General features: G+C 42.2%; 1 protein-coding gene across 6 annotated transcripts in view; it reads right to left on the bottom strand.

Annotated features, from left to right (window-relative positions):
- LOC122543385 (vitamin D3 receptor B-like) overlaps positions 1-24,834 on the bottom strand; it is a 301,872-nt gene that overhangs the window by 244,126 nt on the left and 32,912 nt on the right. For 2 of the 6 annotated variants that reach the window (XM_087985638.1, XM_087985639.1), the window contains exon 1: positions 6,348-7,389. The exons of 2 other annotated variants lie outside the window; for them this stretch is intronic. The gene's annotated coding sequence lies outside the window, so the exon portion shown is untranslated. Of the gene's footprint in view, positions 1-6,347; positions 7,392-24,834 lie in introns of those variants that run through there. 2 more of the 6 variants (XM_087985644.1, XM_087985643.1) reach the window with 2 other exon arrangements.

The following is a 24,834-nucleotide window of genomic DNA, read 5'->3' as shown; positions in this document are numbered from 1 at the left end:
TCTTATGGCTAAATAGTTTTAAAAAAATTATATTCACTACTACCACCACCACATGTGGTATTTCAGACAAGTACTGTCTAGGAGCTTTGTGCTGCTAGTTTTACTGACCAGATCTTTTATAGCAAAATTAAATAAAACAAGCTTTTTCTACAACTAAAGAAAGGGCAATGCTCTAGTGGTATTATTGCTATGATATTAATCCAGAGACCCAGGTAGTGTCCTGGGCTTCAACCCCACTACAGCAGATAGAATTTTAATTCAGAATTGTGGAATTAGGGTCTAATGATCACAGAACCATTACCTGATTCTTGGGGTGGGAGAAAGGGGGGAACCCAATCATTTTCACCTGCAAGGTTTGTAGCTCAGGTTGAGGTTTAGGGTGTAGGTTTGCTCGCTGAGCTGTAGGTTTGATATCCAGACATTTCATTACCTGGCTAGGTAACATCAGTGGCGACCTCCAAGTGAAGCAGAGCTGTTGTCTCCTGCTTTCTATTTGTGTTTGTCCTGGATTCATACACAGATGAAAAACTACCAATTTCGACTGTGACAACACATCTATCCTGGGACAGGCTAAGCAAAGACATGCCAGAGAATTCCTAGAGGCCTGGCACCCCAACCACAACGCCATAAACAAACAGATCTAGATATCATCTATCAACCCCTCAAAAACAAACAGGAAATGACATCACCACAAACCCCAGGAACCCCATCTGGGAGAAAGATAAATAGAAAGCAGGAGACAACAGCTTTGCTTCACTTGGAGGTCACCACTGATGTTACCTAGCCAGGTAATGAAGTGTCTGGATATCAAACCTATAGCTCAGCAAGCAAACCTACACCCCATTTGCCCCTGTTCTGGCCTACACAACTCAGACCAGCAATGTGGTTGACTCTTAATCACCTGATGAATTAAAGGAATGGACAATAAAAGCTACATATGACTCCACATTCCATGCACAGTGAAAATAAGTTATTCCAAAGTTAGCGTTTACAATCTATTCTTCTGCACTGTAACTGGATCTGTATTTGCCAGTTCAAAAGGATCAGTTGCTGCATCTATCCAGTTCAATTTATTCATGAATCAGAATAGTGTGGTCTTGTGGTGCAGCAATATTGAGAAGTTAAAAAACATTGTTTTGGACAAATCTCTGTCCAGGCAGTAAGTTACACAATTTGGCCCACTTTAAAAAGAAGCCTTTGCAGGAGCTGCAATGATTCCAATTTTTGTAAGCAACTCTTGCCAGCCAGTTTCCCAGCAATGCAGTTTCTTCATCCACTCCAGGTGAGTGGCTTAGTCAGAGGTACAGTATGGAAACAGACCCTTTGGTCAAACTCGTCCATACCAACCAGATATCCTAACCTAATCAAGTCCCATTTGCCAGCACTTGGCCCGCATCCCTCTGAACCCTTCCTATTCATAGGCCACCCAGATGCACTTGTGCTTTTAACCAGTACCTGTGCTCAAATCTGACCACTGGAGATTTGGGATTGTACTTGGTAGGTTTACATTCCAGGCTAGTCTGAATGTAAACCCACCATAACCAGCATTTTCCAACCTTCACCTCACTCTACATATTCTGCCCTCTGTTCTCTAGTGTTCCCTCAACAGTCTGGTTTTCAAAACTTAAAACCACTCAAAGCCTGTAGACTGTAGCTAACTCTGTTCCATCTCCAAGCACTCCAAAATCCTCTCTCTTTAGTTTCGGAAGATTTAAGAGAACAGGTTTACAACAATGGTCAAGAATAGCTCTGCAGCAACATTACAGACTGAACTGCAAGAGTCCTGAAGGATGCAACTACAATGTTACCCACAACCAGGTCAAGAACACCAAAGAAAAACAGACTTCAAAATCAAGGCAAGTCTAAGTTATACTGTCTGCCATGGCATTTAAAACACTCTGGGGACTTCAGTTTGAGTTCTAGAGAAGTCATAGTCCAAAGTGTTTACGCTTTCTCCCAGACCTACTGAGTTTTTTGTCAGCAGGTTGTCTCCCCTGAATGCATCTAGTAGTATCACTAGGTCATCACCTCCCCATAGAATTGAAAAAAAAAAGGGGTAGTTCTGCTAAACCTATCACTTTAGAGATTAAAAAAAGTGCTAGGTTCACTTTGTGAAGAGACCTTCCTAACTTGTGTATTCGTAGCCCAATACCTTTGCTCCTATATCCCACCTAGACCTGCACATTCAAAACATGAAAAACAGGAGTTTGTTTAACTACCAAAAAAAGTCATTTGTCTGTTGAATGCCATTGGTCAAATCTGCAAGTTTAAACTGAGGAGTTTGCACATTCTCCATGTCTGTGTGGGTTTCCTCTGGGTGCTCCGGTTTCTTCCCACAATCCAAAAAATTGTGCAGGTTAGGCGAATTGGCCATGCAAAATTGCCTGTAGTGTTAGGTGAAGGGGTAAATGTAGGGGAATGGGTCTGGGTGGGTTGCGCTTTGGTGTGGACTTGGGCCAAAGGGCCTGTTTCCACACTAATCCAAAAAAAAAAGTACCCACTGTAATCTGTTACACTAAAGTACTGCAATCAGCTAGATATGAAATGAATCAAAAACTTCTATATTTCTAGACCAAGTCCAAACCAATAGTGAATGGTTAAGTGGTCCCAGTACACTTCCTTCTGGTACAACACTTCCTACCTTCTGCTAGAGAAATAACCCTTAACTGCCACTATCTTGAAGCCAGCTCTTAATCCATTCTGTAACTCCACTGCAGATGCCAGATTTCTTGACATTCATCTGTTTATAGGATAGCTTGTCAAAAACCCTGAAAATCCATTAAAATTACAAATACTATGTTGCCATGGTCTAATAGTGTGCCATAGGGATCATGCTAGAGCTACAGTTATTGTTTTTACCATTATATAATTGTCAGTGACTGCAGATGCTGGAAACCAAATTCTGGATCAGTGGTGCCGGAAGAGCACAGCAGTTCAGGCAGCATCCAAGGAGCAGTAAAAAAAAAAGACATTTCAGGCAAAAGCCCTTCATCAGGAGGGCTTTTACCCGAAACATCGATTTTACTGCTCCTTGGATGCTGCCTGAACGGCTGTGCTCTTCCGGCACCACTGATCCAGATTATATAATGACTGAGGCAGCAAGTGAAAGTACTATTAGCCAAGTTTACAGATGACAATGTGGGAAAGGCAAGAAGTGGGGATGACACTCTACAGAGGGATGAGAGAGTGAGTGGGCAAAACAATTTGACAGATGGAATAGAATGGTAAAATCAGGTTAGAGCACTGACCGGAAGAGAAGTGACCATTTTAAAAAGTGGGGAAAAGACTGCAGAAAACTAGTGTAATTAGAGAGTCCTTACCCATGAATCACAAAAAGGGAGAGAGCAAGGACTGCAGATCACAGTAGAGAGTGTAGTGCTGGAAAAGCACAGGTCAGGCAGCATCCAAAAAGAGGGAAAAAAAAAGTTGTTGTTTCGGTCATAAGCCCTTCATCAGGAATGACTTCTTCTGCTCCTTGGATGCGGACTGACCTACTGTGCTTTTCCAGCACCACATGACATGAAATCATGAACAGCTAGCATCCAAGATTCTTGGGGAATCTGTGTGGAGGCTGTTTCTACTTGTACACTCTCCTGCAAGAAAAGGGAATTATCTTTAGATCAAAAAGATCCTATTTTCTGGGTCTGTAGATCATGAAGGAGCAAAGATGGCCTTTGATGGAGTGATAGGCTCTTCCTGTTAGATGTGAATGTTAGATGTGGATGTGCAGAGGGATCTTTGACTCCATTAACATGGATCCCTGAAAGTTGCTACCCAGGTGGGTAGTGCTGCTAACTCATCGTATGCATTAAGTTTTATTGGTAGAGGGATAGAGTTCCAGAGCTGTAATGTCAAGCTGCAACTATACAAAACCCTAGTGCGGCCACACTTGGAATATTGTGTACAGTTCTGGTTGACCCATTACAGTTTGTGGGAGCATTGGAAAAGGTGCACAGGAGATTTACCAGGATGTTACCTGGTCTGAAAGGAAGGTCTTATGAGGAATGGCTGAGAGACTTGGTCTGTTCACGTTGGAAAGGCAGCGACTAAGAGGGGATTTGATAGAGACATACAAGACGATCAGAGGGTTAGATAGGGTAGAGAGTGAATGTCTTTCCTAGGATGATGTCAGCTTGTATGAGGTGGCATAGCTACAAATTGAAGGGTGATAGTAAAGAACTGGCATCTGTCATAAATCTAAGTGGTAAGGTTGTGGAATGCCCTGCCTGCCAATGTAGTAACTCTGCCACATTTAAAACAATCCTTGGATAATCACTTGGATGTTGGGATAGTGTGGGAGGGGGGGGGGGGAAATGGGTTTAGATTAGTTCACAGGTCAGCACAACATTGAGGGCTAAAGGGCCTGTTTCACTGTATTGTTCTAGTGTTTTCTTTATTTTAATATTGAAATATAACAGTTCAAGTTGACAGAATCAGTGGTATATGGATTTAGCAGCATAGGTTGAAGTGGGTTAACAGCAAGTCATGTTCCAAACCACTAACTTCCACATTTCAGTGAAGTGTATGAGTGTGAGCAACCCCTTTGGGAGATGTGGGTTGTCAATTTGAATATGTTCATAGCTCAATTTCAGCCATATTGAAATGGCTTTTGCAACTGAACTGTAGGTCCACAGTTTCAGTGGCAAATTCCAGGAAACCTAAGTGAGAACACAGCAGCAATTGGAGGGGGCTGAAGGCAGGACAGGGTTATATGCCAATAAGTAACAAAACAGTTGTAAGACAGACATTGTTCACAAGTCTTGTGCAGAGAGGTTTGACCTTAAAATTAAGGTCACAGATGTACACTTGAAGTGATAATCAAGTCAACATGAACACAGGTTTTTCTTTCAGATTTGTAATGTTTAAGCCAGGAGGTTACATAATTAGGTCTTAAATAGTTAACACTGAAGAGTGTTTACACACCAAGTTAGGATCTTACCTGAAGAGGTGGTCAGAACATCAAAAGAACTTGTACCTAATTGCCAACATGCAATAAGCTAGGTTTTAGAACAGCAGTACAGCACAGGAACAGACCCTTCAGGTCATGTGCCAAACATGACAGCAAAACTAAAGTAACCCCTTCTGCCTGCCCTTTGTTCATACCCTATTTGTGCTTACCTAAAAGCCCCTCAAAACACCCATATCATCTCCATTACCATCCCTGGCAGCTCATTTCAGACACCTACCACTTTTAAAGATGCCCCTCATCTGGAGCTCCGCTTTCCACCCCCCCCCCCCCCCCATGTGACCATGTAATCAGATGACATTTACTTTGGTTTGGATTTGATGTTGCTAAGCAATTTAATTGTTTCAAAGCAGATGTTGGCTGGTATACAGGGTGTGCATGCTCCTGGATACCAGTCTATGATCTCTTACACAATTTAGATCTAGCAGTACTCTTGCCATTGAGTCTGCATACCAGCAGTGACTACATGCTGGTCCAGATATTGACGAAAATTGAACCATTTAATTGAGGCTTTGATTTGTTTTCGGGTCAGTACACAGCAAAGACAGTTCAGGATGTGTCCTCAGTGAGGATGTGGTAATTGCCTTCACGAAAACCAGAGGACAGCTTAAAAATACAGGGTAGACCATTTAGGACAGAAGAAACTGCTTCACCCAGAGTGGTGGTTGTGTGGAATGCTCTGCCCCAGGAGGGCAGGAGGCCCAGTCTCTGGATTCATTAAAGAAAGAAAGAGTTGGATAGAGCTCTCAAGGATAGTGGATTCAAGGGTTAGAGATAAGGCAGGAACAGGATACTGATTAAGGATGATCAGCCATATGGAATGGTGGTGCAGGCTCAAAAGGGCAGAATGGCCTACTCCTGCACCTTTTGTCTATTGTGTTCACAAGCTCAAGTCAGACTGGCAAGGGTGTCCACTTCCATCAGAATACCCTACAACAAATCATTGGAAAAAATGTGGCAAGTGGAACATGCCAGTTGCAGTGGTTCTCAAATTGCTGAGTAGAACCAATCGCATCTCAATTCTAGGTGGCTTGGGAGTCAATATTCCTTAACTAAACCGGTCAACTCCTGAACAGTTAACTTTCCCCAGAGGTACCACATATTAAAAAAGGTCCTAATAACTGAAGCAGCTGCAGGTCCACATGCTATCAGGAGCATTACTCATTGCTTTTCATCTACTCCAATGTCATTTGGGAAAAACACATTCTACATATTGGGGTGGTGTCCAACAGCTAAAATTAAACTAGTCAAGCTTCCAAATAATGACATGATGCTAGAAATACTTAGCCCAAAAGATTACTGTTGAGCAAATTTCTTTGAAGTGTACGTTTCTCTTGCTGCCACTGAATAACTCACATCTGGTATCAAATCACCAAGTCACCTTTTAGTTATGAGGAGTCCTTGACCAGTCCTTGATCCAGGTCCTTCTACAAACAGCCTCTGGTTTTGTCAGCCAGTGCTCCTGGTTGGGGCTGTTAATCTGGTTCAATCAGGGAACTCTGGTCCAGCTGACTGATCTCACTCCAAATCACTAAAAAAGAGTGAGGGTTGTTGATCCTCTAAAATGCTTGTGATCTAACCTCAAACTGTCCAATTCTGTACCCCAGTCTTGGAGAAAACATTCCTTTGCATTTCAGTTTTAAGTGTCCATTTATTCAGGCCATAGGGTAGGAGCAGAATTAGATCTGGCCCACCAAGACTGCTCTGCCATTTGAGAAACATCAGCCATGATCAGCTATATTTCACTTAATAAAGGGAACCTCAAAGACATTGGCTGGGCCTCTACAGCCTTTTCTAGAAGTCCCACAAATTTACCACCCTTTGGCTAAAAGTTTCTCATCTTTATTCTAAAAAAGTCATCCTTTCATAAATGCTGTACCTTGGAGTTCTAATCTTTAGAAGAGAAAAGATTGCTATTTCCATTCTGTCCACTAGTCAGTGACTACAATTCTGAAAGACCCCTTTATCCTTACTGCCTTCTGCCAGTCAGCCAATCCTCAATCATGCCAGTACCTTGCCCCTAATACCATGGGCATATTTCACAGCCTTCTGACTAATACCCTGTCAAAGACCTTCTGGAAATCCAGATAGATCACATCCACTGGCTCTCCTTTAACTTGCTTGTTGCCTTCTCAAAAAGGATTCTTGCAGATTTGTCACACATGACCTCCCTTTGACAGAGCAATGCTACTTAAGCTCTATTCTACTGTGTACCAGGACGAAGATAAGAGATTCAATACTTTAGTGACCAGAAATTAAGCTTGGTCAAAAAGGAGGCATAAGATTAAAGAAACTGAAGACAGGCAGCACCCTCTAAGAATACAAAGCTAGCAGGAAGAACCCTAAAGTAGAGAGCTGAAAATGGCATCAAGTGTCTTTGGCAAGCAGGAAGGAAAAATCCCAAGGCCTCCTCTGAAGAGCAAAAAGGGTAGTTAAGACCAGATAGGTCCCTCAGAACTGGAAGTAGTGGGCAAGGTCCTTTAAAGTCATTTGCATTAGTATACAAAGACAACATAGGATGGTGAATCTCTAGTATTAATAACCTTGGCATCTCAGAGGAGTTGGCAGATGACAATCCCATTGCACCAAGGTAACCTTCTTTGCCGTCCACTACATCTAAATTTTGTCATCTGCAAACTTCCTAACTATCCTTATTGTTCATACCCAAGTCACTTGTTCAAATGATAAGCAGTGGACCCAGCACTGATCCTTGTGACTAGTGGTGTGCCACAGGCTCCAGTCTGAAAAATAACCCTTCACCACTCTAGTCTACCTCGGAGCCAGTTCTGTATCCAAATGGCTAGTTCCCCCTATATTCCACAAGATCTAACCTTGCTCATGAGCCTCCCATGAGGAGCCTTCATGAACACCTCACTGAAGTCAATGAGATCATGTCCACTGCTCTGCCCACTTTGAAGTGACAAATAAAACTCAATGAGACATGACAAATCAAGTCAACTATCCTTAATAGGTCTCTGCCTGTCCAAAGGAGTGTAAATCCTGTCCCTCAGGATTCCTTCCAACAACTTGCTCACCACTGTCAGGCTTACTGGCTTTTCTTACCATCTTAAATAGTAGCACCATGTTAGCCAACCTCCAGGCTAATGGCACCTTGTCTGTGGCCATCAATAAACTAATCATTGTAAGGGGCTCAGCAATCTCATCCTAGCTTCACAGGTACACTTGATCAGGTTCTGGGATTTATCCCCTTTAAAGATATCAATCACCACCGCTATGGACATTTTTCCAAGCAGTCACCATTTATTTCCCCCACATTATGTCCTTCTCTACAGTAAACACCACAAGATACTGGTTTAGTATCTCCATCTCCTGCGGTTCCCCACAGCTACTTTGCTGATTTTTGACTGGTCCTATTCTCGCCCTTGTTACCTTTTTAAAAGAAAGATTTATAGATCCTTTGGATTCCCCCTTAACACTATTTGCCAAAGCTGTCTCATGTCCCCTTTTTGCCCCTCCTGATTTCCCTCTTAAGTATACTCTATGCCTTATACTCTTAGGGATTCACTCTCTGCTGTCTATACCAAACATCTGCCTCTTTCTATTCTTAACCCAAACCTCCAAAGTTCTCTAGTCATCCAACATTCCCTACACCTATCTGTCCCTCACCTTAGCAGGGGGATATTATCTCTGGACTCCTGTTATCTCCTTTTTTTTTTAAGATTAGATTACTTTACAGTGTGGAAACAGGCCCTTCGGCCCAACAAGTCCACACCGACCCGCCGAAGCGAAACCCACCCATACCCCTACATTTACCCCTTACCTAACACTATGGGCAATTTAGTATGGCCAATTCACCTGACCCTGCACATCTTTGGATGGTGGGAGGAAACCGGAGGAAACCCACGCAGACACGGGGAGAACGTGCAAACTCCACACAGTCAGTCGCCTGAGGTGGGAATTGAACCCGGGTCTCTGGCGCTGCGAGGCAGCAGTGCTAACCACTGCGCCACCGTGCCGCCCACTAAAGTTTCCTTTATGAAACTTTCCATTTTCTAGCTGTCCTTTTTAAGCTGCAAACATCCACTCCACCTTCCCTGCCCCCCCCACACCACCAAAAAAAAAATTGGCCTTCATGCAATTTAGAACTTCAACTTAGATCTGGTCTATTCCTTTATCATTTTAAAATAGAATTGTGGTTGCTGACCCTAAAGTGCTTCCCCCACTGACACCTCAGTTACTTGCTCCGTCTTATTTCCCAAGAGTAGGTTAAGTAATTTGCACCTTCTAATAGTAGATCCACAGACAATCAGAATTAGTGTATACTTAAATTCCCCTCTGTCCAAAGCCTTGACAGTCCCAGTCTGTTTGGAAAGTTAGAAGTCCCCTATCATTACCACCCTTTTCTTACAGAAGAGATCTCCTTGCAAGTTTCTCAATTTCCCACCCGACTATTGGAGAGTCTATAGTAAAACCCTAATGAGGTGATCAGCCCGTATCTCAGTTCACCCAACTAACTTCCCTGGATGTATTCAAGAACATCCTCAATTAAAGCTGTAATGTTATCCCTTATCAAAAACACCACTCCCCCTCTCTTAGCCCTTTTTTCCTATAGGATTTGTATTCTGAACACAAAGCTGCCAGTCCTGTCCATCTGAGCCATGTCTCTAATTGTTGATATCCTAGTCCCAATGTTCCTAACTGTGCCTCAAGTTCATTGGTCTTCCCAATTAGGCCTCTTGCTTTGAAGCAAGTGCAGTTTAATTTCAGTCCTACCTTGCTCTCAGCTTTGTTCCTGCCTTGACTTGCTCCTTTTCCCCAACTGACCACTTTCCTCTCCATCACCCTGGATCTCTTCAGCTATAGCCAAATAGAATATTGGCCTTAAATGTGGCCTAAAATTCTAAGTCACCACATAATACCCAAGGAGGCTTTGCAGGAGGGTACAGAAACAGACATTGCCTGGTTTCGTGGGTATTGGCTGAAGGATTGGATAAACTTAGCTTGCTTTCACCTGAAGGATGAGGGGTGAGCTCCTGTTACAAAAATTGGAGACATGGATATTCAGTCTTTCAAGGCAGAAATGCCAGTTACTAGAGGACTTAGTTACACTTTAACCTCTAAATATTAAAGAGGGGCAAACTCTTACCACCTTGTGTAAGTGCAGAGAATGTTCTGTGAGGTGGATACAGTATGAGACATCTCTACATATATGAACAGGTAGGGAACAGAAAGATAAGGACCACTTGGAGGCAGAAGGTTTTTCCCCCCCATTTGGAGAGGGCACTGTTTCTGCAGACTTGGTGAGCTGATGGGCCTGTTTGTGTTGTGTACTGTTCTTATAACAGCTGCTTTGTTGAGACTGCACCTTAAGGTTGTGCAGTTTGTCTCAATTTAAGAATGTCCTGACATGGAGGCAGTTCAAAAGAGATTCACTTGGCTGATTCCAAGGATGAGGAGAAAGGAGAGGACTGCAGCTGCTGGTGATCAGAGTTGAAAAAAAAAAGTGGCACTGGAAGAGCACAGCAGGTCAGGCAGCATCCAAGGAGCAGAACTGCCATTTCAGGAATAATCCTATCAGGAATGAAGGGTTTATGCCTGAAAAGTCAGTCCTCCTGCTCCTAATGCTGCCTGACCTGCTGGGCTTTCAGCACTGCACTTTTTCAACTGCTTCCAAGGATGAAGTGATTAACTTCACAGAACAGCTAAACAGGTTAGGCATTTAAGAGTTATTGTATTGTAGGTGAAGCATGAAAGATTCTAAAGGGGGCTTGACCAGGAAGATGTTCCAACAGGGGAGAAGACAAGGACGAGAGAAAGAAAGAGGAGGATCCTGACCTACAGCACATTTACAGAATAGCTGACTAAGCAAGGCAGGCAGAGGAATCCAGGAGATAGTTTTAAAAGAAGCCTCCGTCTGACAGGTTGGAGATTCTTAGTCAGTTTGCTCATTCTCCTGAGCAAGTACTGTGGTACAAGGAACTAATCAAGTAGGGGCAAAGACATGCAGTTTTAACTTAGAATGCAAGAGCCAGGAGAAATAGACACTTCTCTGGCCAGGATCAACAGGGCCTGGACAGTGGATATTGGGCAGATGTTTCTCCTACCACTGGAAACTAGTACCCCAGGGCACAGCCTTAGAGTAAAAGGGAAGGCCTTTTTAAAGAATGGAGCTAGGTCTTCAGCCAGAGTGGTGAATCTAGAGTTCATTGCCATAATGCTTGGAGGCCAGGTAGATTAAGATGGGGAGGCTCCAATTCTCAAGAGGATCAGGGGTTATGGACAGAAAGCCAGAGAATGGGGTTGAAAAAAAACTTAATGAATGGTAGAGCAGACTTAATGGGCTGAACCTTATCCTTAGTTTTCACAGGACAGTGCTGGCCCTGACCTCTCGTCAACTGGCCATAAAGATTCCCACATGACAGGTGTAGATTTACCCTCAAACAGCCACTTCCAGTCTACATTCCAATTCCTGCCTAATATTGCAATAGTGAACCTTCCTCCAATTGCATACTTTGAGAATCACAAAAAAAACACTTAGTGGGAGATTCAAGATGGCAGCAACCCAGCAAGGCTGAGTCTATAGTGCTCTGCCCAACACTCGGGCAAAGTGGCGTACCAACCTTCAAACCTTTTAAATCATTTAGAATAACTCTTGCCCAGCATAGTCATTTTGCATCAAAAAAACTAATAGTTTAGTGTTGTTCTTAAAATGAAGGGCAAAAATTCCCAAAGTGCACAACAGGCAGGGACCCCTCCCCCTGCAGGGGCAGCAATATCTGCGGCCACCTTGGGGGGGGAAAACTTACTGCAGAGGCAAGCCTGGTCTCCAGGACCAGCAAGCTGCAAGAGAGGATCGATGCCTTCAGTGAAGAATCCAGGACCATGTGGGAGTAGTTCTTGGTTGCGCTTCTGCAGCATGACCAAGAAGTTGAAAAACTTGAACAATGTGTCGGAGGGGCAGAGCAAAAGGCCACAACCTCAAACTGTTGCTGCACTGGCCACAGGCTGGGTCCTGGCTCTCAAGCAGAGAGTCTGGACCTTGGAAGAGCACAATCGACCACCTCGATAATTGGGGCTGTTGAAAAAAAAAAATTCAGTTGCTGGGTCTTCCCGAACAGGAAGAGGAAGGCCAGCTTGCAGGCTTTTGGAGCAATGGCTCCCACAAATATTAAAGTTGGAGTCTGGACTGGACCAGGCCATCTACAGGTGGAGTGGGCCCCACCAGGTTGCTATACACAGGCCTGGGTCAGACCAGTGCCCCCACCCAGTTCTGTTCTGGCTCCAATGCTATAGAGAGCAGCAGATGCTCCTGGAAGCTTCCAGAGTCCTGGGGAAGGATCCGTGGGCCATGATACACAAAAGGTTCCAGGATTATGTTATCCCAGGATTTTTCTCTAGCCATGGTCTGCAAGAGGAGGGCATTTGAGGAGGTGAAGTAGCACCTAAAGAGACCTAAATATCGAATATTCCTTGTTACTCAGCAATGCTGCGCTTCAGCCACAAAGGATCCATATACAACTTTGGATCACTGGAGAAGGCAAAAGAATTCTTGGACTCTCTTCAATAGACTAAGATTCAAACCGTATGGATAATGATTTAGCTTTGCCCTGCTCTCCCACTGGTTTACCCTTTCCTTCTGTCCTTTGTTCATTACCTTCTCCAGGGGGCAGGGAGGGGGGGCTCATTTGTTATTCACCTTTTTTAAAAACAGGCCATGTGGCTTATTGGGTATGTGGGGGGTGTTTTGTCCTATTTTTAAAAAAAAGTTCTCATCTTAGTTTTCTAATAATTGCTGAGATTGTAATTTTGTAGTAAGCTTGCTAAACACACCTAGGTGTTGGTGTGGTCACTCACTTAACTTTGGTTTTATAGAATACTTGAATTTGTCTACTCCATTTTGTAATGCCTGGGCTGAGGGCAGGGAGATGGGGTTATTAATAGGTAGTTACACCCCCTGGGAGCAAGGGGGAAAATCTCCTTTCAAATGTGATTTTTAAAAAAACAAAAAACCTTAGGAATAGTTTATTGTATTGGTGTAAGTGTCTTAAGTTTTTGCTTTTGTGAATTCTTCAGTGTTTACTTGGTGTTTTGGGTGGTGTTCTTTCTCCTGGGGGCGTGGGGGGAGGCGGGTGTCTCAGGCTTGCCTGGACAATCACCTATTCGCTTAGGTGGTGTGCCTGGAATGTGTCGGTCACCAAAAGGAAGATACTAATCAAACCTAAAAAAAAGGTTGATTTAGCTCTTTTACAAGAGACATCTACTTGATAAAAGAGCACTTAAAATTACAACAGGGTGGATTTGATGAGGCCTTTTTCTCATCTTTAGCTCAAAAAAGTAGGGGAGTGGTCATTCTCATTCAGAATATTCCTTTTAAAATCTTAAACCAGATAGATGAATCTGGATGGTGTATACTGATCAAAGCCCTAATAGATGGAGAGTAGTATGGGATTTTGAATCTTTATTGCCCCCTGGCACACATTCAAATTTGTAACAGAAGTGTTCTGCAAGTGGATGGCTTTTGGGGCCCACCATAGGAGGAGGAGATTTTAAATTGTATTATGGACTCAGATAGGACACCCAAGAGTACTATGGGTATAATCTTAGATCCAGACAATTGGCAGATCTGAATAAGGAGCTAGGGCTAGATGATGTGAGGAGGAGATGTCTTTACCCCAGGGCAGAGACTTTTTCTATTTGAACCCACACAAGTGTCATACTAGAATTGATGTTTTTTGCTCCCTTGACCCTTTAGAATTCCAGATCATCCTGCAAAATAGGTAATATAGCAACCTCTGATCATGCCACACAGTATATATGGAAGACAAGACTAGAGATAATGGGACAGGTCCCAGACATTGGTGTACAGATTTCTAAATGAAAGACAGCAAATTTATAAAATATTTTTTCCTCAAGAGTTCAAAACCTTTCTGGAAATTAATTCAGGTACAGCCAGTAACCAGTCAGTCAGTCAGTCAGTCAGTCAGTCAATGTGGGAGACCATTAAGGCTTGAGGTCTGGATTTCATATTCTGCGACCCAGAAAAAAGCCAAGGGAGAACAGTGCCTGCTTGAAGGCAGCGAGACAGCATATGTTGATAGGCCCTCTATTACTAAGCTACAAAAGGATCACAGCCCTTAGGACAGCCTTGAATACTGCACTTACCAAAACAGCAGAGAGGGAAATATTATTTGCAAAGCGAAGACTATGAATATGGCGACAAGCCTGGCAGTTACCTAGCGTATCTTGCTAGGGAAAGAAAGCTCCTCAAGCAATCATGTCCATTAAGGAAAGTGCTGGTACTCTGACTTGTGATTCTAAAGGCTGTATTGATCCTTTTACAAAAGTTCTGTTTTGACTTGTACAAAATTGCAGGACTGAGGCTAGAATGAAGATGGAGTCCTTTAAAAACTTGGCCTTTCTGGATTTAACCTGAGCAGGTGTCAATCTGAATGCTCCCTTGGCAACCCAGGAAGTACGTGATGCAATTAGATAGTTTCAAAGTGGCAAATCACCTGGACCAGATGGATTCCAGGTTGAATTTTATAAAAATTCATGGAGAACTGGCTGGTCCACTTATAGACATAAATAATTACTCAGTCAGGGCTGCCTCCTGCCCTCAAGAAGCAAATATTTCTCATTCAAGGAAAGGCCCCAGAAGATTGATCATATAGACGAATATCCTTGCTAAGTGTAGATTTTAAAATCCTTTCTAAAAAATGCTAGCATTAAGATTGGAGAGGGTCTTACCATATATCAAGAGGGGACCAGACAGGGTTTATCAAGGTCCATAGATCATCTAACATTAGAAGGATCCTAAATATGATACAAGCCTGTCAACAGGAAAGAATACTGGGGATAGTTGTCTCGTTGGATGCAGAGAAGGCATTTGACCAAGTTGAATGGTCAGTTTTTTTTAAAAAAAAAACACACTGGAAAGGTTTGATGTTTGAGAGGTCTTTTCTAAATGGGTTTCAATACTATACAATGACAGCAAAGCAGCCGTGATTACCAATCATTTAGGATTGGATAGCTTCAGTGTAGGTAGGGGCTGTTGTCAGGGATGTCCTCATTATACTTGCTAATTGAACCACTAGCAGAAGCTATACAAACCAGCTCTAACAGTGGCTCTGAGGGTTGGTTCAGGTAAACAAAAATCACTATGTAGATGATGGCCTCCTTTTCTTAATCCTTTGATATCCATACCCTGCTTAATTCAATTTAGCATGTTCTGGCTATAAAATCAATTTTATGAAACCGGAGGCCATGCAGTTAGGTGGTCTCACCTGTATATCCAATTTATTGGACGGATCTGGTTTTCCCTTTTGGTGGTCACTAGAGGGCTTTCTATACTTAGGTATTTTTATCACCCCAGTATTTGGTCAGCTGTATAAAGCCAATTTTGTGCACCTACTAGAGAAAATAAGGCAGGACCTTCAACATTGGGGAGACCTCCCAATATCCTGGTTAGGCAGAATAGCTCTAGTTAAAGGTGAATATTCTGCCTCGTCTCTTATATCCTAGGAGAATGCTCCCTTTGACATTGTGGAGACTGGTGTTATGTAAACTACATGGCTAGCTTGGTTCCTTTATTTGGAATCATAGACGGCCCTTATCAAATTAGAAAAGCTGCAAATGGCCCCTCAAATCTTATTTTCAGATGAGAGCAATTATGGACTATTGCAAAAACCCAATTGTATTAAATACAATTAAAGCCTGGAGGATAATGCAACAAGATGAGTGGGCGGCACGGTAGCACAGTGCCTAGCACTGCTGCCCCTCAGTGCCAGAGACCCGGGTTCAATTCCCGCCTCAGGTGACTACCCAGTGTCTGCGTGGGTTTCCTCCCACAATCCAAAGATGTGCAGGTTAGGTGAATTGGCCATGCTAAATTGCCCGTAGTGTTAGGTGAAGGGATAAATGTAGGAGAATGGGTCTGGGTGGGTTGCGCTTCAGTGGGTCGGTGTGGACTTGTTGGGCCAAAGGGCCTGTTTCCACACTAAGTAATCTAATCTAAAAAAAAGGAGGGTAACTTAAAACCCTCATACTCCTATAGTGGAGCATTGGGTTCTCAGCCAGGGCTGAGACACTACATTTAAAACCTGAAGGTCCAGAGGTATCTCTTGCTTAGAGGACCTGTTCGATAGGTAGGTTGTCTTGAGCAGCTGCACCAGAGGTTTGACTGCCTAATGGAGACCTTTTTTCACATTTCCAAATGAGATTATATACAGAAGCCCACATTAATCAGACAGTCCCTACAAAATCAGATAGGGAGAAAAAAAGTGCTATGGCCAATGGGGCCACCCTCGGTCAGCACTTTATCACTCATTACATAATGGGGTATCAAAAGACATGGAATGACTGTTCAAAACATGGAACCAGGAATTGGGGTTAGAAATTCCATCAGAAGCGTGAGTGGACATCTGGGAAATGCCAGAAAGATCTCCATTTGTAATAGAACTCAAGCTATTCAATTAAAGATACTCCATGGGGCTCATAACACCGGAATGACTGGCAAGTTTTAGGGTAGGAACATCCCTAATGTGTCCTAAATGGGAAATAGAAGTGGGTGCACTCGCACACTTTATGGACATGTCACAAGATCTGCAAATACTGGGACAGAGTAGAGAATGCTCGGACAGAAATCTTGGGAACAGAGATTGGATTGGATCCAGTGTCTCTTCTCCTGGGCTTTTCAAATCTGCCCTCCCTGGATGTATACAGGAGGAAACTATTCTTCATTCTCTTGCTGTGCAAGGAAAAATCTTAGTCAATTGGGTAGCTGAGGGCCCTCCAGGACTTTTGAGCTGGCACAGGTTAATCATGGAATATAACCCTTAACTTCCACAAATATGGTGGCCAAAAAAAAAGGGAATTAATCTAAATATGGCAGCCCTTTCAACTATATAGAGACATATTTCGGCCATATTGTCAAGGCTTTTGTCTTGATGTGGTAGTGGTTCTGGCCAGTCTGGGGAGGGGCTGGGTGGGTGGAGGAATCCTGTATAAATACAGGTTTTAAATCATGACTTGGGTCAGTCGGTCATAGAGCTATATAGCAATCTTGTAATCTGAGGTAACCCTCTTCGCTGTACACTACACCTCCAATTGGTGTCATCTGCAAACTTACTAAGTCTTATGCTCACATCCAAGTCATTTAAGTAAAATGACAACAAGTAGAGGACCCAGCACTGATCCTCGTGACACCCCACTGGTCACAGGCCTCCAGTCTGAAAAACAACCCTCCACCACCCTCATCTACTTGAGCCAGTTCTGTATCCAAATGGCTAGTTCTCCCTGTATTCCGAGATCTAACCTTGCTGATCAGTCTCCCATGGGGAACCTTGTTGAATACCTTACTGAAGTCCATGTTAATACTTCAAGTATATGCTTAATTATTACACTTAGTAGTAATGCAAGACATCTTATATGCTTTGTTTGTTTGTAGGATAGATTTGTAGTTAGCTGAGTGATTTTTCTTGGTGGAGAAAGTGAGGTCTGCAGATGCTGGAGATCAAAGCTGAAAAACTTTATTGCTGGAACAGCACAGCAGGTCAGGCAGCATCTAGGGAACAGAAGATTCGATGTTTCGGGCACATGCCCTTCTTCAGGATTTTTCTTGGTGTTTTGGTTATTACATATTTAATTGTATATTTATACTTGTCTGTATTAGAGTAGTGTTAAACATTTTTTCTTCCTTCAAAAATACTAAAGAACCTTAGCTATGGTCACTGTTCTACAAAAATATTCCCCGACTAAAACTTCAACCATCTGGCTGGGCTCATTCAATACCAGGTCCAGTCTAGCCCCTTCCAAAGTTGGACTGTTTACATAAATTGTTCAAAAAACCACACACCCTGGACACCTAAAATTCTCCCCAATCTAAGGCCCCAGCACTGAATAAAATCAGTCAATAAAGTTGTCACCCAGTACAACATTCATTCACAATTTACCATGATCGGTCCACGTTTCTTTATCACCCATTGGCAGTTGGGATTGTACTCAGACCTACAAAGTGACTACACTGAACTCTACCCATATGGCCTTCCTGGATGAGCCCTCCAAGGTGTCTTCAGTCCAGCTGAAATATTCTCCCAAAAGAGTAAAGCTAAACACTCCCACTTTTTTTTTTAAAAAAACATCCCTCTTTCATCTGAAAGATTTAAATCCCAAAATGTTAAGCAATCAGCCTTATGCCCCTCTCCAGTCTCAAATTGCTACAAGATCATAGTTGTATGTATTAATCCAAGTTCTAACTTAATCTGCCCTACGGGCTATAGTCACATTAAAAAGACATACATTTCAGATAGCCAGTCCCACCATGTTCAGTAGCCTCTCCATCTGTTCTTCCTGTCTTACCAGGATTTTTAAAAGTTCCAAACACTAGTGATAAAGTAGTCAAAATTATTGGGTTTAATTAAACCCTACATGCTAAAATCTTCATTTCATGTACAAGAACATTTAGTGCTGCGCTCGAGTCTCTCCACTTAGTCTGCCTTTTAATTTTTTTTTAAAATCAAAGTGCATGACATCACTTTCGTCTATTTATCTCCATTTGGAGTGTATTAAACCCACTCAACCAATCTACATCTCCTGCAGATTCCTTATTGCAATATACCCCCCCCCCACCTATTTTTGGTATCACCAGTAAATTTGGTGACATTACCCTCTGCCCCTTCATGTCATTACAGATAGCAATGAATGGAAGCCTGGGAGTGATATTGTGATACTTTGACTGGAAGAGAAGTCCCACTCATCTAGATTTAAAAACAATGCTGGAGAAATGCAGCAATCTGGCAACATCTGTCGAAACAAACAGTTAAGATTTCAGAGTCTGGACTTCAAAGCAAGGGGAGCTCTAATATATTTTTTAAAATGCTGTTCATGAAGGAGTGATGAGCAAGTGAAACAGATTATCCATTGCACTGGGTATTCTTACAGAAGAAAGCATTAATGCTGAAAAGGAGACAAAGCATTGAGAAAAAGATAAAAGAAATGGACTCTGCTGAGCAGAGTCAATAGGACACGGTCAAGGGGGAAAATGAAGTGAAGGGGGAGGAGATGGGAGGTAGGGAAGGAAAGAACAGGGTCTTGTAATCAAAAACAAAAAATGGCAGGTAGAGGTCATGCTCAAGTGGAGGTCAACTCAAAGGGTAGATTCAAGAAAACTGTAAAAGTGCCTAAGTGGAAAAATGAGATGGTTGTTAGAATCAGAATGCCTCCAGTGTGGAAACAGGCCATTGGCTGAACAAGTCCACACTGACCCTCCAAAGAGGATCCCATCCATACCCATTCCCTAAAATTAGTCTATGTTTCCCCTGACTAATGCACCTAACCTACATATCCCTGAACACTATAGGCAATTTAGCATGGCCAATTCAGCTAACCTGCACATCTTTGGACTGTGGGAAGAAACCCACTGGCTTGGAATACTACAGCATGTGCAGGACGGAAAAGCATTGGAGAAAGATAGCTTATTGAAAAGGACAAGCAACTGAAAGAGGGGTTGGGTCACTTGAGTAGAGTAATTAATCCTGACTTTACTCCTCAATCCAGGAGAGGACACTGCCCCCAAGTGAGCTGCTGGTCTTGCATTACTTTTCCAGCAAGGTAAAAAAAACCAAATGTTTGTGGTAATTCAAATGCATTACATCATGTAGTCCCACTTCACATCCAGAACTAAAAATCTTTCTAACAGGATTTCCCCTTTCACAAACCATGTGACAGTTTAATTACATTAAACCCTATTGCCTCTTGAATAATGGACCCCAGCAATTCCACCCCCCCCCTCCCAATTACAGACATTAGACCCACTTTCTCCCTCCTTGAAGAGGGGTGTCAATTTTCCAGTCTACTGGAACCCTCCTAGAATCCAGTGATTTCTGGTTTATTTCAATTAACACCTTAACTCTTGTTGCAACTATTTCCTTTAAAACCTTTGGATGCAGGCTCTGGTTTTGGAACAAGGTGGAAAAGTTGTCATTAGTTTGTCAAATTTGTCCCTTATGGCGGAGGCTCTTAAGACTTCCCCTCCCATTAGCACCTCACTTTTCATCTTTGCATTTGTTTCACTGACAGTAAAGCATCCCAAAGTTAGTTTCAACTACATGCAATTTCCCCATTTATGAATTCCTCAGCTGCATCCACTTTAAGAGAAAGTCCCATTTTAAATACATGAGCAGCTACAGTAAAAGACTTGGTCATCTGCTACTGGTTCCTCAAACTTCCCAATTCTATGGCCTACTAGTTTGTTAGTCATAGGCATACAAAATGACAAAGGCAGTCAGTCAGAGTATCCTAAGTGATTCATCTTGGATTTTGATAAAGATTTTGCAGTGTTATGCAACGTGCTCAATATCTACCACTGCTCGTCTGCTGACCTTGCCCTTTGTCAAAAGGAGAGAGAGAAAATAGACCATGCTCTCTTTATACTGAAAGCTGGTCTTTAAGTTGAGGCCAGAGTTGCTCTCCCTCAATGGGATTTGAAGTTTTACTATACAGTGATCATTACCCACTAGAGGATCCTTAGAGATATTTGTTATAGCCATTTCTCATTAGATCAAAATAACATTCCATGTCAGTCCTTCAGTGCTCTGCTGATACACAAACAAGCAACTACAAAGGGCTTACCCACAATTTGAACATTCACCATAGATCCTAAAGCAAGAATCATACACCTAGAGCAAATGTTTCATGATCAGCAGCTGTGTGGGGAGTTAACATGCACCTTGACAGTACACTGGCTTGGATTTGATTGCACATAAATGGTGAGCAGTGGTGCAAGATCAGACTTAGCTTGAAGTTGCCTCCTAAATGAAGAACTTCTGCCTGAAGTGTCAACTCTCCTGCTCCTTAGATGGTGCCTGACCTGCTGTGCTTTTCCAGCAAAAAGTCTCAAAACTTTAAAAAACCAGCAGCAGAGAAGGGGTGAAGATGTACAAATCCTACCCAAAAAACAAACACTCCTGGCAATCCAAAGTAGAATATTTCAGCAAGTGACAATTGAGCTAAATGATCACCTGCCAATAATTCAGTTGTTTTCTCCAAGCCCATTTCAGTTTTGAAATCACTACTGAAATTTCTTGCATCCAGATAAGATCATTTTTGTAACTGACTGTTTCTGCAAATGTAGAAGATTAGCCACACATTTCAATTGCTGTTTCCTAGTCTATTTCTAGAAGATTGTAGTCTTCTTGAAGAAGGGCCTGTGCCCGAAACGAAAATTTCCTGAAGGGCCTGTGCCCGAAACGTCGAATCTCCTGTTCCCTGGATGCTGCCTGACCCGCTGTGCTGTTCCAGCAATAAAGTTTCAACTTTGATCTCCAGCATCTGCAGACCTCACTTTCTCCTCTTAAAAATCAGCCAATTAAAACAAAAATGCTGACAGTCACAGGTCAGGCAGTATCCAGTTGGAAAGCAAACCAAAAAAAAAATGTTGGAGTTGAGATGACCATTCACTTTAGCTGAAGTGTGGAGGGAGCAATATTTATGCAATGGTGGGGGTGTGCAGTGGGTCTGGAGAAAGAATGTTGCTAGTTCAGTGATCAAGTGACAGAATGGCAGAACAAGTGTAGTCTAATTGCCAGACTGGCAAAGACAGACAGGCTCACTGGGATTTGGGGGAGGAGGGGGAGAAAGGGCGACAGAAGGTAACATGCATAAAAAATATATAGGCTCACAATCTGAAGAAGCGAAGTGTTGAACTCAGTATGGAGCCCATAAGGCCCTAAAAACTGCTAAGTTTGAGATATGTTGCTCTTCTAGTTTGCACTGATTTGCTGTAGCATTTCAGAGCTAAGTGAAGCAAAGTCATCTAGACTTGAAATGTTAACTTGCTTTCTTGAATGGATGCTGCCTGACCCCTGATCTCCAGCATTTATTTTTTCCAGATTCTAGCAGCTGCAGTAATTTGACAATTAAAAACACAATACAAGTTTTGCACGAGTTACAATTTCTACTGCCACTTTAAACATGGACTGATTAAGATTTATACAAGATTTAAAGTGCTGATTGAAGTTCTAGCATTTACAAGAAATTGGATACAATCCAGTGCACAAACTGAAAAACTATGGAGCTAAGAGACTACATTCTGTTTGGATAAAAACCTGATCAACCAGTGTAAGGTGAGTTTGATGGATAACATTGCAATTTGAAACAAAGAACTGGATAAAAGCCAAGATTTACTGGATCCAACTGAAGCTTTAAAAAAAAACAAACCGGTTGGAACATTTAAATTTTTAAAAATTGTTAGATGGTACAAGTCACAATCTAAAAAGGTATAACCCATTTTATGTACTCAAACAAGTCAGCAGGCCCAACCAGCATGGGCACTTATTTTTGTACAAACAGTCGTGACCTATATACCTGTCTATTAGCTCCCCATCTTATTTTTAAAGTTTACATTCATCGGTTTCAAGCAGTCAAACCAGTAGCACATTCCACAGCCAAAGCTGATGTTAAAGTCCTTCAGTACTGGTCCTAAAATCTAAAAATGTTGACAAGATGCCATCCCTAATTTCTGGAGCACTGACTTAGTTTCTTTGGGGTCCAGGCAACATTTGTAATTTGACAATGCTCACTGAGAGCGAGTTATATCCTTATAGTATGGAGCCCAAAATTGCTCCCAGTACTTTAACCAAGGGTCATCATGCCTTATATCTAAAGAACTGAATGCAGAGGAAATCAAAATTTCCATTAGTTTTTTCAAAAAAGGTAAATCATTCAGCCCCTGGGACCTGCTCTACCAATGTGATTGACATTCTAAAAATCATGAGGGGCAAGGACAGGGTAAGTAGTCTTTTCCCTGGGGTGGAGTGTCCAAAACTAGAAGGCACAAGTTTGAGGTGAGGGGAAAGCTATAAGAGGGATTTAAGAGGGATTTAAGGGGCAACTCTTTCTCCTCTTCCCCCCCCCCCCCGAGTGGTGGGTGTATGGAATGAGCTGTGAGGGAAGAGGTGGCAGCTGGTACAATTACAGCATTTAAAAAGGCATCTGGACATGTATACGAGTAGGAAGGATTAGAGGGATATGGGCCAAGTGCTGGTAAAGTGGGATTCGAGAAATGTAGGATATATACTTGGCATGGAGGAGTTGGACGGAAAGGGGTATTTCCTTGCTGCACATCTATGATGAACTCTAAAATGGATCCTCTTGAAAGATTGAACTAGTTCACTTTTCTATACCAAGCCCGAAAAACCATTTTTAAAAGGAACATTTAGAAGCCCAAATGGTTGTAGTTACATGCAAACAACCTACAGTATTTCTTACTATATGGCTTAAAAGTATGTACAGAGATATTTTAAAAAGAGTTTAACTTTGCTCCAAAAGAAAAAGCCAAAACTAAATCCAGTTCCCCTAGCTCAGTGGCAGAATGATGGGACCATTTATTTTTAGGTTTAGAGTTCTGCAGCCAGAATAGGGGGATGCATTTTAGTGAACATTGAGAGCTGGCACAAGTGATTCGGCTCTATACAAATCAATGTAATCCAGAGAATTAAATCAGATTTCGTTCAAATGTTTGTAAGAGTTAAGTGATTGAGACTAAAGTGGTGCAATCACATTGCCTAATGGCAGCATACATTCCATATGATTGCTATGTGGAATTAGGCTTCACACTCAGTTGGTAATTTTGTATAAATTGTAAATATACATCACTATTATAATGAACACCAGGTCATGATCTGACATTATGGGGTATAGTTGATTAATTCACAAAATAAAAGTATGGTTCAAAAAGAGGCTATGTTTACACCAACTCTCCAAACAAAGTGATGTTGTCATTCTTTACCTTTCCAGGGTCTGTTTCTATTTTAGTGTGCAGACATCCAATACCCTCTTGAATGTCTCAGTTGAGACCGCTTCCACCTTATTTCTAACCCCAACTACTTGCTGTGGAAAAAAAAGCGTTTCTTCTGCAAGTCACTGAATTTCTGCTTTGTTGGAAAAGTTCCTCCCCATCTAGCCCACTAGGTTCAGTTTTGAAAACTTGGAGCTCTTTGGAAAAAAAAAAGTCCCAACCCCTTAAATCTATCCTGGGTGACTAAAATGTCTAACCCTTGAAACCATTCTTGGTCAAGGTCTCCTGCACTCTCCAATATGTTCACATCCTTCCTACAGTGTAGCATTAAATTGCCTATAATTATTCCAACTGAGTTTCTACAAGTTCAACAGCACCTCCTTGCTCTTGCTCTCTATGCCCCTATTAAAGCCCAGGATATCATGTGCTTTAACTGTTCTCCACCTGCCTCAATGATCTGTGTATACATAGGTCCCTCTAATTCTGCACCACCTTTAGATTTGTAACCTAATTATGTATGCCCATGTTCTTCCTACCAAAAAAAGTATCACTTCACACCTAAAGTTGAACAGCAATCCATCCACCTATTTGACCAAATTACTTACATCCTTCAAGGAAAGATATCCTCAACTTCTACACTGTCCTCAAATTTACTATGCTTCATCCAAAACTGAAATTGTCCACAGCAGTAAGCAGCTAAAATGGTCTCCATACCAACTCCTGGGGAACTCCACCACAGGTTCTTCCAGACTGAAAAATACCCATTCACTAACTCACTATTGTTACCTTCCACTCAGCCAATTTTGTACACGTTACTATCATGCCATTTATTCTATGGGCTACATTTTCTTACAAGGGTTGTGCAACACTAAACATCTTTTAGATGTTTATGCACACCATATTCAGCATTACCCCTCTATGTTCAGAGTGGTTCTTGAATGGAGTACATTTATAATCCATGAGTGGCTATCTTTCACAATTTTTTGGCTTACGTTGGAGCTTTAACATTAAATTCTTGTCAGTTGTTTCATTGTCAATGATCAACTTTGTTAGTCTCAAAGTAGCCCTCTATCAAAAGATACTCCCAACACCACTGCTTTGAACAGGGAAGGGA

The sequence above is a fragment of the Chiloscyllium plagiosum genome, unplaced genomic scaffold (genome assembly GCF_037043375.1).
Source record: "Chiloscyllium plagiosum isolate Xiang-an unplaced genomic scaffold, Cpla_swu_hap1 HiC_scaffold_53X, whole genome shotgun sequence".
Lineage (NCBI taxonomy): Eukaryota > Metazoa > Chordata > Chondrichthyes > Orectolobiformes > Hemiscylliidae > Chiloscyllium > Chiloscyllium plagiosum.
The sequence above is the reverse complement of the archived record's forward strand: the minus strand, read 5'-3'. Positions and strand labels throughout refer to the sequence as shown.